Source organism: Parus major, chromosome 4 (genome assembly GCF_001522545.3).
Source record: "Parus major isolate Abel chromosome 4, Parus_major1.1, whole genome shotgun sequence".
NCBI lineage: Eukaryota > Metazoa > Chordata > Aves > Passeriformes > Paridae > Parus > Parus major.
This window is the reverse complement of record NC_031771.1, coordinates 61,399,220-61,412,345: the sequence shown is the minus strand read 5'-3', so window position 1 is coordinate 61,412,345 and position 13,126 is coordinate 61,399,220.

Below are 13,126 nucleotides of genomic sequence, written 5' to 3'. Positions count from 1 at the left end.
TTATGTCAATGAAACTTTTGCAATCTGTCAGTATTTTCACAAATACTGCAAGTAGTTTGGTCAAATAATGGCCGATTCATGAAGATACTTAAGTATGTGCTTGGCTCTGACTGCAGATTGGTGTCTCCTTGAAGTCAGTGATACTGAGGTGTATCTGTGATTATGTGCATGTTTAAGTGCCTTTGAGTGCTTAACTGATGTCTTGAATAGGACCAGCATTAGTCATTCAGCAACAGCTGTCCTACTACTGGACAAACAATAAATCAACCTGGTCAAGCTGTCTCTGAGCTCATCTATGAAGCATGTTGTGCTCCATAACTTCTCAGGCAACCACTGAGAGTGCAGCTCCTCAAGCAGATCCTGACTATTACAGGCACATCCCTGATATGTGGGAGGTGAGGAGCATTCCAGGACTTTCTGGGAAGTTTGACTTTGAAATGTACAAGGACGTATATGAGGCCATACAAACTTGAGATTAATCTACTTCTTTCACTCAAGATTTTGTATTCTGAGTCCTACATAGGAAATTAATTCAGTATAAATGGGATTGTGCTCCTCAAAGCTTTCAAGCTGCATTTCAAACACATTATGACTCTTTTGTAAGCCCCTGCTTACAAAAGTTTCAGCCTCCTTAATTAAAGAATAGCAACACTGAAAACAACTCTAGTCATTGCAAAGGTTGTTGTGGTGGCTTGGCCTGGACCATGCTTCAACCTCACCCTCATATTTGCACCACCCCCACATCACTATCAGCACCACTGCCTTCAATTTGTTGTGGTCACAAGGTAGGTAGAAAATCACTTTACTTGGCTAAGTTTTACTCCATTCTTCCCCCTTGAGAAGGATGACTTTGTCTGTCTTGTTGATGATTTCTTTCCCAGTAATGTTTTTATTGATCATATGAAAGTGTTAAGCTATGTCTCACTTAGACTGCATTCTGCTCTTAACTGGATTACCATACAGAGAATGTTACAATGAGGCTCCGAGGTCTGCCGGGTCAGCTTGGTAAATGATAGCACCTCTTGAAGCTGTAATGGATGAGAGTATCCTTGATAAGACTTGACACTTGTACTATATATGCTGTCACAGCAAACATTTTGCTTTTTTCTTGATGTTTTTAAGGCCATAAATACTGGTCTCTAATGTTAAGTATGTGAACCTCACATTAATCACACTGCCAGGGACAGCAAAGCTCTTTGCTCATAAACTGAAATGGAGCACAGTTAATCTATCAATGTTCTGTAATGAGCACTGTTATAACAAAGCATTTAGGTTGATTTACTGATAGGCTACACATCTCTGGTAATGGTCACACATCAGTAAAAGAGCAAAGGGGCCATCTGGATCACCAGGAGTCTGAGATTTATTGAATAATATGAAGATCCCTCTTTCTCTCTACTGTAAAGCTTATTCTTTAAGCTTATTCTTTAAGCTCTACTTAAGCTCATTCTTTATCATTTCACTTTCTTAAGATCAGTCTGCTCACTGGGGCATCTCTGCCCAGTTTACATGTTGGGGTAGCCTGCCCCTCAATTTCAGTATTTTCAAATGCTTCCTTCAGTTTCAGGGACAGAACAAGAAAAGGCAAAGATACTTTGCTGATTTTAGAACTACCTCAAAATAAATAAAGATTTTTTTAAAAAAAACTCTAAAATCAACCAGCCTGAACAGTACTTTTATTTAGTCCTTATACTGTGTAATCTGTGTCTATTATCCTCCCACAGACATTTGATCTCTGTCAGGAGCTGATGTTAAATAGACAAAGAATACATCTGCCACTCCTACCTTGAAAATTTTAAATCTGGGTATTATCAGGTAGTTAATCAGAGTAACAATGATGGGCTCAGGGGGCAGGAATAATCTCACTTTCCCTTAGACATCTACACTAGAAATACCTACATCTAATTAGCACTTACCCATCTTTGGCTTGATATATGGTTTTTGAAGAGCTCTGGAGCATTTTTTTAAAATGCTCACATGACAGCAGGTGAACCACACTCACTGAGGTATTATTTTCCCTCCTCATGAAAGATTTCTGCCATAGGGTCACTGTTTCTGTGCAAGAAGCACCAGACAGTACACTGGCAAGTCTAGGAGCTGAGCCTGGGGGGACTGTCTTGGGGCAACACTCCCAGGTGTACAGAGTGGGAAGGCAGTGAAAAGTGAAGAACCAGATCTTCTAAACTCCAATCCAGTTTAATTTAAGATGCTCTGCAATGAGGTCAATATTCAGAGCACCCATTAAGACTAGGAATGAAAGCTTCTCCTTCTAGGTCTGCTTTACCTTAGGAGAAACTTAACAATATAAATATAAATGTACTTTCTTTAGGATGTTTCTTCTGGTGAGTGTTAAAATGAAAATACCAGGTTTACACACAAACTCCTTATCTTTCCCATGTGGGACCACCTGTGCATCATCCAAGTGTAAACATGGACAGCCCCTTTCTAGTATGGAAATAGTGTTTAGAGGAATTCTGCTTGCTGCAGGTGAATTCAGTCGTGATGGGAAATCATTAGGTCTGATTTTCAGAAACCAGCTGATTAAACTTTGAGTTCATTGAGGGCATCAGGTGAGTAGAACAGTCTTAAAAAAAACATATGTAAAAAATTCCTTCCTCCATTTGCACAGGCAGCATTGAAAGAAAATGACCTCTCAGGAAAAGAAGGAAATTAGTTCTCCAAATAGCATATTCAGCTGTGGAGTATCAGGCTTCTCTTGCCACTGGATGCAAAGCAATCACCCCAGCTGCACACTCACCAAGGCTGGCCAAATTTGGTTGAAGAAATGGGACAGGAGAGGCATTTCTTCTAAAAGGTCATCAGTAATACAAACATACTTCTTAAAAGACCTTCTCAGTCCTTGTCTGGCTCCAGTTCCACAGGAGAGATGGTCATGTACACCCTTGCCTGTTCTGTCTGCACAGCTCTGGTCTGTGCTGAACATGTTGTACCACCACTCACTCGTAATTTAAAGCTGTTGCCTGCTCCAAAGTAGCCAAAGGATGAGAAGAGATGCCAGATCAGAAAATAGAAGTAGCCACAGAGTGTGTGGGACAAGAAGAGCCACTGTATGAGGGCAACCAAAAATACACTTTTCTCTCACTTGGCACATTCACAGATATCAGCCATGGATGAAGACCCAAGAGGAGAATGTGCCAACAGGAACCCAGACTGCAGCCCCTGGGGAGAGCAAAAAGAGTTGGCAGGCATTTCTTGCTGTACCTTAAAGACCATTGTGAAGCTGTATTTCTTTAGCAAAATATGAGATTGCTAGATCGAACAAAAGAATAACACAAGCAAAGGTGTTAGAAGATAAAGCCAAAAGAAACATTCAACCAAAAACTAATATACTATTTACATTTAATAAAGTGCTTTGCCTTACCTTCTTCAGGATGTAGAAAATACTTTTTCCCCTGCTTTTTCATTTTCACTTCACTTTTCCTCATTTCCCCCTCTCTCTCTGTTTTTTTCTCCCCCTAGATTCTGCACCTCTTAGATTTGAATACAGCAAGAGCTCTGGATCTGAACCTCAATTCAGACCCATATTTCACCACTTGCTTCTGTTTTTCTAGCAGGGGACTTTGAATGGCAATGTGCTCAGACTGTGGGAGAGAACAGGCTAGATTTCAACCTGCGTGCTGGGGTTAAATGTCAGATCTGATTCTTGTATTTCTTATCTGACAAGGGCTAAATAATGCTAAAAGTCACTTAATTTGAATTTTTGGAGGGATATGAAAGGTAGATTGGTAAGGAATAGTCCAAGCATAAATGCCCCAGCTCCTTTCCAGTGCATCCAGACCCCAGGAAGTTCATCATCTACTGCAAGCCTCATCTATGAAAGCAGCCCTAGGAGTTCTATATATTTTAAACATGCTGCTGTTTGTTGGCTAGTGATCCTGACAGGAAATTTTTTTAACCCATTTTGAACATATGACCAAAATTCTGACTGTGCCCAGAGCAGTGGGAAACTGTACAGCAAACAACATTTCTCTCTTGCTACGAAACACCTGTGAAGCCTTTCCTTATCTCAAAGGTGCCAAGGAAGTTAAAAGTAATTTGTAAAAATGCCTTGGCCTGATTTATATGTTGTCAATGCTGCTATTTAAGCAAGGGACACAATCACTCAAGGTCTTCTCCTTAGATAGGCAAAAGAATGTGGCACCACCAAAAGATGCGAGGCAAACCAGCTCAGTCTGGGCAACTTTTACATGCTATAGAAGCAGTCCAAACTGAGTAAATTCAGCTTGAATATTTTAATGAAGTATCTAGGTTTGGAAAGAAATTAATCTGGGTTTGTGAAACCCAGATTATGTTTTCTGGTAATGTCACTGCCAATGCAAGTGCTTAAATATGTCATCAAAATCTTCAATTTACATTGAGCTAGACTGGAAGCTAAAACTGTGATGTGCCAGTGTTTATGATGATTAATGTTTCCTAGTGCCTTACCAAGAATAGCTAATTTGCAGGTAGGGATTGATGGGAATTATATTAATTATATTCTATTAAAATAGAAATATTTTAGTTTGTGCAATGTTGTAGTAGGAAAGCCCTTGAATGGAAGGCAAGGCATGTCACTCTTTTGGCAGACAAATCATCCTGGAAATAGATACAATGATATTTAAAATAGTCTTGATTGACTCAGGTTTATTCAACAAGCCTGGAGGGTTAGGGATAGCTCAGAGGATATATGGCTACATATGGGCTGCCATATATTCAGCTCTTTAGAGACTTATTTCTCCTCTGGAATCACAGCATGTGAGCTCTCCAAAAATCCAGCTCTACCTTCAACTGCTCTAAATCAAGCAATTACCCTGGGGCTTGGTTTGCTTATGTACTCAGACAGTGAAAAGGGCACTGGTACAGACAACAATATTGGGCCCCACTTCCCATGAAAACCCCAGCCATGCTTCCCTCCATGTCTGTCCACAGAAGAGGCTGCCCAGCAACCCTGCTTTGTATAAACAGGCTGGTGAAACCCCAAGAGCAGAGAAATATATTTTGGGTCCAAATTTGGAGTTGAAATAGAGCAGAGCCATCAGAAAGAGTGTAAATCAGAGATGAAATCCCCACTTAACCCTGACAACGAGGTCTAATGAATAAGTGCCCAGCCCTGTCTTGTCTTGTAATGCAGTGCTCCCTTGTTGAGCTCCACCCAGATTCTTGCCCTCTCAACTGCAGAGAGACTTTTTTGAAGGGCAATGAAAACTACGATTTATACACCTTAAAATTATTAAATGAGCTGCAGAGTAAAAATAGGAGACGGTGCCCAAGCACCTCTGTTTGCTGACGCCTCCTGGATCAGCCTCGCTGATCTCCAGCCCAGGCACTACACAAGTTGTCAAGTGGGAAGGTGTGGGAGAGCAGCGACACTCGTTATCACTGGGAGGACAGGGAAAGGAGCCAGGCTGGAGCTGAGTGCCTTGGCAAGTCGATAAGTGCTGAGGGCTGTGTGTCAGCCAGCAGACAACCCTGTTTGCCAAGGCATGGAGAGGACAGGGATGTGAGCACCAGCTCTGTTGTTATTGTCATGTCGTAAGGAGTAAGTGCACTGGATTCTACATGCCTGTGTGTTTGATCAGGAGAGCACCACTGACAGAGGATAAATAAACAGAGATAAAAACAAGATTAAGCAGGTCCTTCTCCTTATCACTGTCTCTTTATCCCTATTGATCTCTGCTCAGTCGCTTTTCATCCAGCCTGGAATTCCTCACATGCTTGAACCACAAGCTGTCACATCTAATTAAAAATGTGATATGAGGTTTTACATGCAGCAGTGAGTATTTTCCAGTGACAGGCGGCTGTATGTTCAGCACTCTGCTTTTCTCTATGAAAACTCATTTTGCCATTGTGGAATCCAGCTGGGTTTGTAGCCAAGGGATGGCAGACGTGGACAGGAAAAAAAAGAACCTGCTTTGTGGTTCAATCTTCAGGACGTGTCCAGTCTCAAGGGTGAAAATGGTGATCACCTTGTTCAAGCCTCTTACCCTGGGAGAGAAAAGTTGTCTTTCTCCTTCTGTCCCTTTAGTGGGGACACATCTCCCATCTTGGGGTTAGCAAGGTCTCTGCAGTAGATGAGCACAGAGACACAAACCCTTCTCCCCTCCTTGCTTGCTAGCCAGGTTTTTCATCCATTTGGATGTTTCCAAAGCAAAAGCGATCACTGGCTGATCACTTCACTTCAACCCCTTCTCCACTTTTTCCAATTTTCCTCATCTCTCTGGGTTAACTGCTGCCCTCTTGCTCATCAGATCACCCTGAACTCACTGAATGAGCATTTTTTTGCTTAAAACAATTAAAATATGACGGGTAAATATCACTGGGGCAGTGTGTCCTTCTTCACAGAGAAGATGTTTTTGTACACTGAGCGGTTGTGGGCCCATAAATACCACAGAAGTTTAAGGTCTGCATAGATGACTAACAACATCCAGGGAACAGCTTTGAGTTGAAAATGAAGTCCCTCATTTTGTTCACCTAACAGTGCTAAGACAAACAAGAGGTTACCAGTGTAAGGGTAAACAACACAGAAAAGGAAACACAAATAGCGCTGTATTTTCTGCCTGACTTTTTAATCTCTACATTCTGCCATACTCTGTTTAAATTTATTAAAGCATTTAATAGAAAAAAATCTCTTGAACATGGCTTTTCCTCATGCTTTTGTGATCTCTGGAAACTATTAGAACTCTGGTTTTGGCTTTGGTTTTTAAAAGTGGCTGGTGGTTTTAGATGAGAGAAGATTTCTGAAGGTGGGGGCCAATGTTATTGGGGAGATTGGTGAAGCTAGGGAGTAAAACCAGGCATGATTATGGAGACAGAGTCCCCCAGGTCTGATTCCCTCTAAGTGTAGCACTAGGCACCTTAATTTTCCAGGGCTAAAACTTGTTAGCAATTTGGAGGCTTTGCTGAGGTCTTCCCCCTCCTGAAGTCAGACCTGTGTCTCAGGCTGGGCATACAAAACTATAGATATTTTGGAAAGGATAGATTGTGTTGCTCCTTTGCTTTTTCAACTTTTTTGCCTGTCCCTAGGAGTAAGACACTTTACCTCGGATTGGCTACGTGATCCAACAGGCAATCAGTGTGAGCAGGGTTTTTATTCATTCTTTCCTATGCCATCATTCAAGACCCCACATTTTATTGCTCACCACTAAAACAATATCATTAGACATGAAATATATGTTGAGGCCCTCCCTCATCTCACGTCTCTCCCTCCTTTTTCTCCTCAGGAGAAAGAAAAGAAAACTTCTTTTCAGGATACATTGTAGGGAGTGCTCATGAACTGGCAATTTATTTTTTCCTAGGCTTGACACTGCCAGGCCCTTAGTGCTTTTATTGACTCTGGCTAAACACAGTGACAATTATTTTTGTTGGTTTCAAATCGCCTTCTCCAGCAGAGTGTGAAGTCAGCAGGTTTTTTTTGCATGCTGAGCATGCCCTTTCAGACACCCTAACAGGAGCAGAGGGAAAGATGATGGCTTTTTTTTCATTTTTATCCACTTGCACTTTGGCATTCCCTGAACAGACCTTTTGTTTTGAGGCAGGGAAAGCAAGGGAGAGGCTCACAGATGAGAAGTGGGTTGATGGTCATGGAGGAAAGCAGAGCTGGCACATCTTTATCTGGAGGTTCCTACTCACAGCAACCTGTTTTCCTGCACATCATTTCTGGGAGCTCCACGCATTTCCCTGTGTTAGTGCACACACAACACACCCAGAGAGGACAGGGTCCTCCCACCCCTCCATGGCCATGCACAACCACCTGACAGAAATCTCCAGTCCCTGTTTTCCTCTTGCCCAATGCCCTCAAGAGCACAGTGCCTTCCAGGTCACCCTCATCCCTCTGCTGGGCTGTGAGGGGCCAGGATGATGGTGAAAAGGGGTTGTTTCTCAGAAAAAAACTTTTAAACAACCCTTGGAGAAGGTCTCCTGGAGCATTCGTGGCTCGTGGGATGTGCATTTGCACAAGCATTTGTTTAAAGCATTTCATGCTATCCCCTCCATCTCTCTCCACTTATCTGCTCCTGGCAAGGCCCAGGAAAGGCAAATGAGCCCAAAATAATAGCAGTGTAGACTCAGCCTGTGGGATGTCTCACAAACTGCATATCAGTTACAGCAATTTTGAACATGATTTGTAAAAGCTTGCAGACCAGCAAAACTGCTTGGGAAGGAAATAAAAATATAATCCAATCTTTCAGTCTACCACAAGGATGAAAAAGACAAGTTTCTTCCCATCTTACAACAGTGAAATATAGATTTCAAACACTGTAGATCAGTTTTTCTCTTCCTACCCACTCTACAAAGAGGCTTCAACTATTTTCTGGTCTTTTAAGTGATACAAAAGGACAATCAGTTTCTGACCTGGAAACACAGTGGATTAAGATAGGTCTTCTCTGCTAGAGGATTTGGAGAATCATCCAAAAATAATTTTTCATTTAAATTATTTCTTCAAACTTTTTTGCCATGTTAAATAAAATACCTCTATAAAATTCTGAAAAATGTTAAAAAACTAAATTGCTGAAACTTTCCTCCCAAGTAAACCATCATAGTGAACATTGCTGCTTACTTGGAAAGAAAAACTTTCTGTCAATTAGAAAAAGCATTTGTTAGAGATAAAGTCCCACTTCTACAGTTGTGATAGCGAGCAAAGTTTCCGTTGTCTTCCAAGGATGCTCTCCCATAACTATCACCGTGTCCCAAACGGTGAGAAAATGAAGATGTAAATAATCTTTTTCAGATGATGTGACCTTTTAAACTAAGGGTGCTCCACAGCAACAAGCCAGTGTCTACTAACCAACCTCTCCAAGCTGTCTCTCCGTGCCTTTTGCTTTGCCAGGCCCTCCCTTCCACCATGGAAGTGCAGCTGACCCCAGCCACCGTGTGCCCCCGGCAGGCAGGGACAGCCAGACAGACACCTGGGAGAGTCCCAACAGCGGGGTGAGGTGACCCTGCCAGAATTTCCAAAGCTTCTTCAACTGAGCATTAAGTCAGTTTGAGAGGGATTACTCTGCTGAACGCAGTGATTAATTAGAAAGACATGCTTCAGCACTGAGCTTTTCATCATCTAAAGCGCTCAACATGCTTTTGTGGGGGCTGTGCTAACACTTTCAAGACCCATCAGGCTCCAGCCCTTCCATTGTGTGTGTGTGTTTTGTCAATTAGGGTACCATTTCTCTCTCACTGTCTCTTTTCTCTTGCAGTGCCTATCTTCAGCATGCTTGCTTGCATAGAATTCTAAAATTGGTTAGAGGACCTTGAAGATCATTTAATTCCAACAACCCCAGCAAGGGCTGGGAAAGATCTTGATCTTTCAAAGACTATGGCTGAGGCTACAGTGAATATTTTCCTGACCCACTCGGAACTAAAGCAAATCTGGCTGTGGGAGAGGTGGGAGTCACGCTGCTGTACTTTGATGTGAAGGATGTTCTGAGAAGGCGAAGGCACTGCAGCCCAGCAGAGTTGTTTTGGCACTGGAGGATGTATCTCCTCTTTCCGTGCTTTCTAGCAGAAATGATAGCCTCATACTTGGAGTCCAGGTTTGTCCCAGCTCCTGATCTGAAGTTTCAGTGCAGCTCTTAGTGAGTCACTTGAGGTCCCTGAACCCTGATCTGTGATGTTGTGATGCCATTTTCAGCCTCTCTCTTAGCCAAAAATTAGTTTTGAATACTTAATTTTGACAAGTTCAGTCCTGCTTTCAGTCTATTAAGAAACTTGGCATGCTGGTATTCTGGAGCACCAATGAAAGGTCAGTCTTCTTCTGTGTCTTTTTAACTTAATGATAAGTCTGCTTTTTATCAGTGTGACCAAGACAAGGTGCAGTGTCCTCACTGCTGTGTGAGCACATACTGACAAGCCTGTCAATACATACAAGGTCCTGGTGAAATCAGTGGACAGAATTTTTAGTGTTGCTGTCATGATCTAACAAATAGAGCATGAGGCAAACAGGAAGTCTTTTGCCAAAATTCAGAAGGGAAATTGTCATCACGAGCAGTAAAGAAAACTTAGGTCTTTCATGACATCTCAAAGTGAGAGGTATCATCTGGGATATTCGTGCCTAACTTGAGTCAAGCAAAGGCGACAATATTTTGGAATCAAATGCTGTGTAGATCAGCATTTTCAATTCAATCTTTTGAATTTTTGAAAAACAAGTATGGATTGGCAAGTAACTAGAGAAATACCAAGAGTGTTTATTTTACCTAAACTCCTAGACATTTTAGTATTAATGGTTGGTATGAGCATTTCCAGCAACTGATCTTTGGGAATTACAATTCTCAGAACAATCCCATTCATTATTTCAACCCACTTCACTTGAAGCTTCAATTTCCAAATGAAAATTGAAGGAAGGAAAACACACATTAAAAGAAAAAGTAAATAGAAGGATTCCAACAACTGATTTTCATTTGAGCATCTTATATTGATTTTTCTCCTTCATAATTATGCAATATAGAGTGCATATTTTTTTAATTCGTGGAGTCATAGAATCATTACTGTTGGAAAAGGCCTTTATGATCATTTACTCCAAACACTAATCCAGCACTGCCAAGTTCACTACTAGACCATGTCCCCAAGTGCAACATCTACATCTTTTAAATACCTCCAGGTTTGGTGACCACCTCTGCCCTTGAAAGCATGTCCCAATGTTTGACAGCCCATTTCATGAAGAAATTTTCCTAAAACCCAATCTATTTCTCCCATGGCACAGCTTGGGGCCATTTCTTCTTGTTCTGTCACTTGTTTCTTGTGAGAAGAGGCTAACTCCCAGCTGACTACAGGCTCCTCTTAGGGAGTTGTAGAGAATGATAAGGTCTCCACTGAGCCTCTTTTCCTCCAGCCTAAACACTCCCAGCTCCCTCAGCTGCTCCTCATCAGACCAGGCCTTTCATCAGCTCCATTGCCCTGCTCTGGATGCACTCCAGGCCCTCAATGTCTTTCTTGGACTGAGGGGCCCAGAACAAAAGATACAAGGTGAGGCCTCACCAGGGCTGAGTACAGAGGGTTGATCAATGTCCCGGTGTTGCTGGCCACACTATTGCTGACCCAGGCCAGAAGCCTTTGGCCTTCTTGGCCACCTGGGCATACCTGGCTCGTGTTCAGCCACTCTCAATCAGCACCCCCAGGTCCTTTTCCACCGGGCCCTTTCCAGCCACGGCCCCAGCCTGTGGTGCTGCAGGGGTTGTTGTGACCCAGGGCAGGACCTGGCACTTGGCCTTGCTGAACCTCAGACCCCTGGGCCCACTGATCCAGCCTGTCCAGATCCCTCGGGTGTCATCTGCAAACTGAGTATGCACTCAATCCCCTTGTCCAGATCATCAATAAAGATATTAAACAGGAGTGGCCCCAGCACTGAGCCCCGGGGGACACCACTGGTGATGGCCTCAGCTGAATGTAACTCCATTCCCCACCACTCTCTGGGTTCAGCCATCCAGCCAGTTTTCTGCCCAGTCAACAGCGCCCCTGTCCAAGCCGTGAGCAGCCGGTTGTGTCCAGGAGAAAAATGCGGGAAACTATGTCAAAGGCTTTACTAAAGTCTGCCCAGAGAGCATGGAGAGTCTTTGTTTTTCCCTCTCTCAGTGTAGGAGTTCCTCCCCAAGGTGTGCTCACTGCTGCTGGCCAGTGCTGGCCCTCCCTGCAGCCCAGCTCTCTGGTGACAATGTGTCCCCAGCAGAGCTCTGCCTGGGCAGCTGCCTCAGTTGTGGTGGTGGGTGCAATGCTTGCTGCCCAGTGGGTTCCATGGCTCCCTGTGGAGCTGGCAGGGCTCCAGCGCCTTTCCTGCACTCCCTCCTGCGTGAACTGCCCCACAGTCTACCCATTAAATGGGTAATGACTGGTCTGGTAGCTAGCAGAGAAGTGCTTTCAGAGAAAAGATAGTATTTGAAAGCAGAGGTTACACACAGAGCCCTCTCAAACAGATCTTTGTGCCAGAGGCTTTGTTTTGATACTAGAAACATTTCCACTACAGCAGCCTCTGATGGCAGTCATGTGTGGGATTAGAAACTGACTCCATTCAAATAACAGACAGCTGTTTGGAGTGAAAACTCGTCTCTGTCAATTTGCACTCAAAGAAGGCAGAGGCAAGGGAAAAAAAAAGACCCTGGGCCTGGGAATCATTGTAGCTTAATCCCTCCTTTGGCAGGAGATAAAACTAGGGCTTTCCAATGCTCTATAATTTCTTGCATTGACCTGGAAAGAGATTTCTCTATTCACTGGGCTGTAAACCTCCTTTTTTATATTTACTACATGATGTACAAGAACTGAATCTCCAGCAGAGAAAACATGCCATGTTGGGCTAGGAGCCTGGGAAGAAACTTCGTCTCAGGTTAAATAACTTAGTACAGCAGGGACACACAGTAGCTGCTAAAACCACTTATGGATTGTTCTTTTAACTTTCAGCGGAAGGTTTTCCCATTTTGTGAAGAATTGGCTGAGATTTCCAGAAGTGACTAATGATTTACGATGGTCTGCTCTTTCCATGCCTCCAAGCCCTGGAGGAGGGCCTGATTTCTAAGATCAGGTGCACAGCTCTTGCAAAAAGTCAAATATCTTTTGTGCATCTCAAGACACTGGTACGCCTAGTCATTCATGCTCTCTGATTTAGAAAAAATAAATGTAGTAGAAAAGCAGAGCAGAGCCTTTGACCACGCTCTGCCAAGCACAACTGCAGACACAGCAAAAGGTTGAGGTGCACTGCTTCTCTACAGCACACATGTACTTTTGGTTAACCTGGTGCTTCCTGTCAGCACCATAAACAGGTTCTTGCAAAAGGTTTTTCTGTTGTTTTTAACAGGAAAAAGTGGCTGTGCCAAAGGGCATTTTCAGGTACAACCAACCAAGTGGCAAAGCTGTTACCAGGATTCAGGCCTGTGTGCACCTGGAGTTGTTCCTTTTTTCTAGTTTTCCTCCTGTGTCTTAAAAACTGAGAGAATAGTATTTAATCCATTACAAAATGGATTTCATTAGGAAGTGAATCATGTCCTCTGGGACTATTTGAAAAAGCTTTGAGGGAGGCCTGTCTTCTCAGAGATTAAAATGTCACCTTAACTGAAAACTTTTCCTCAACCATATGAAAAAGCAAAGTTCTGTCAGTGTCAAAATATGCTATTTTGACATATTGAAAATTTTCTTTGGCTTTTCTTTTGAA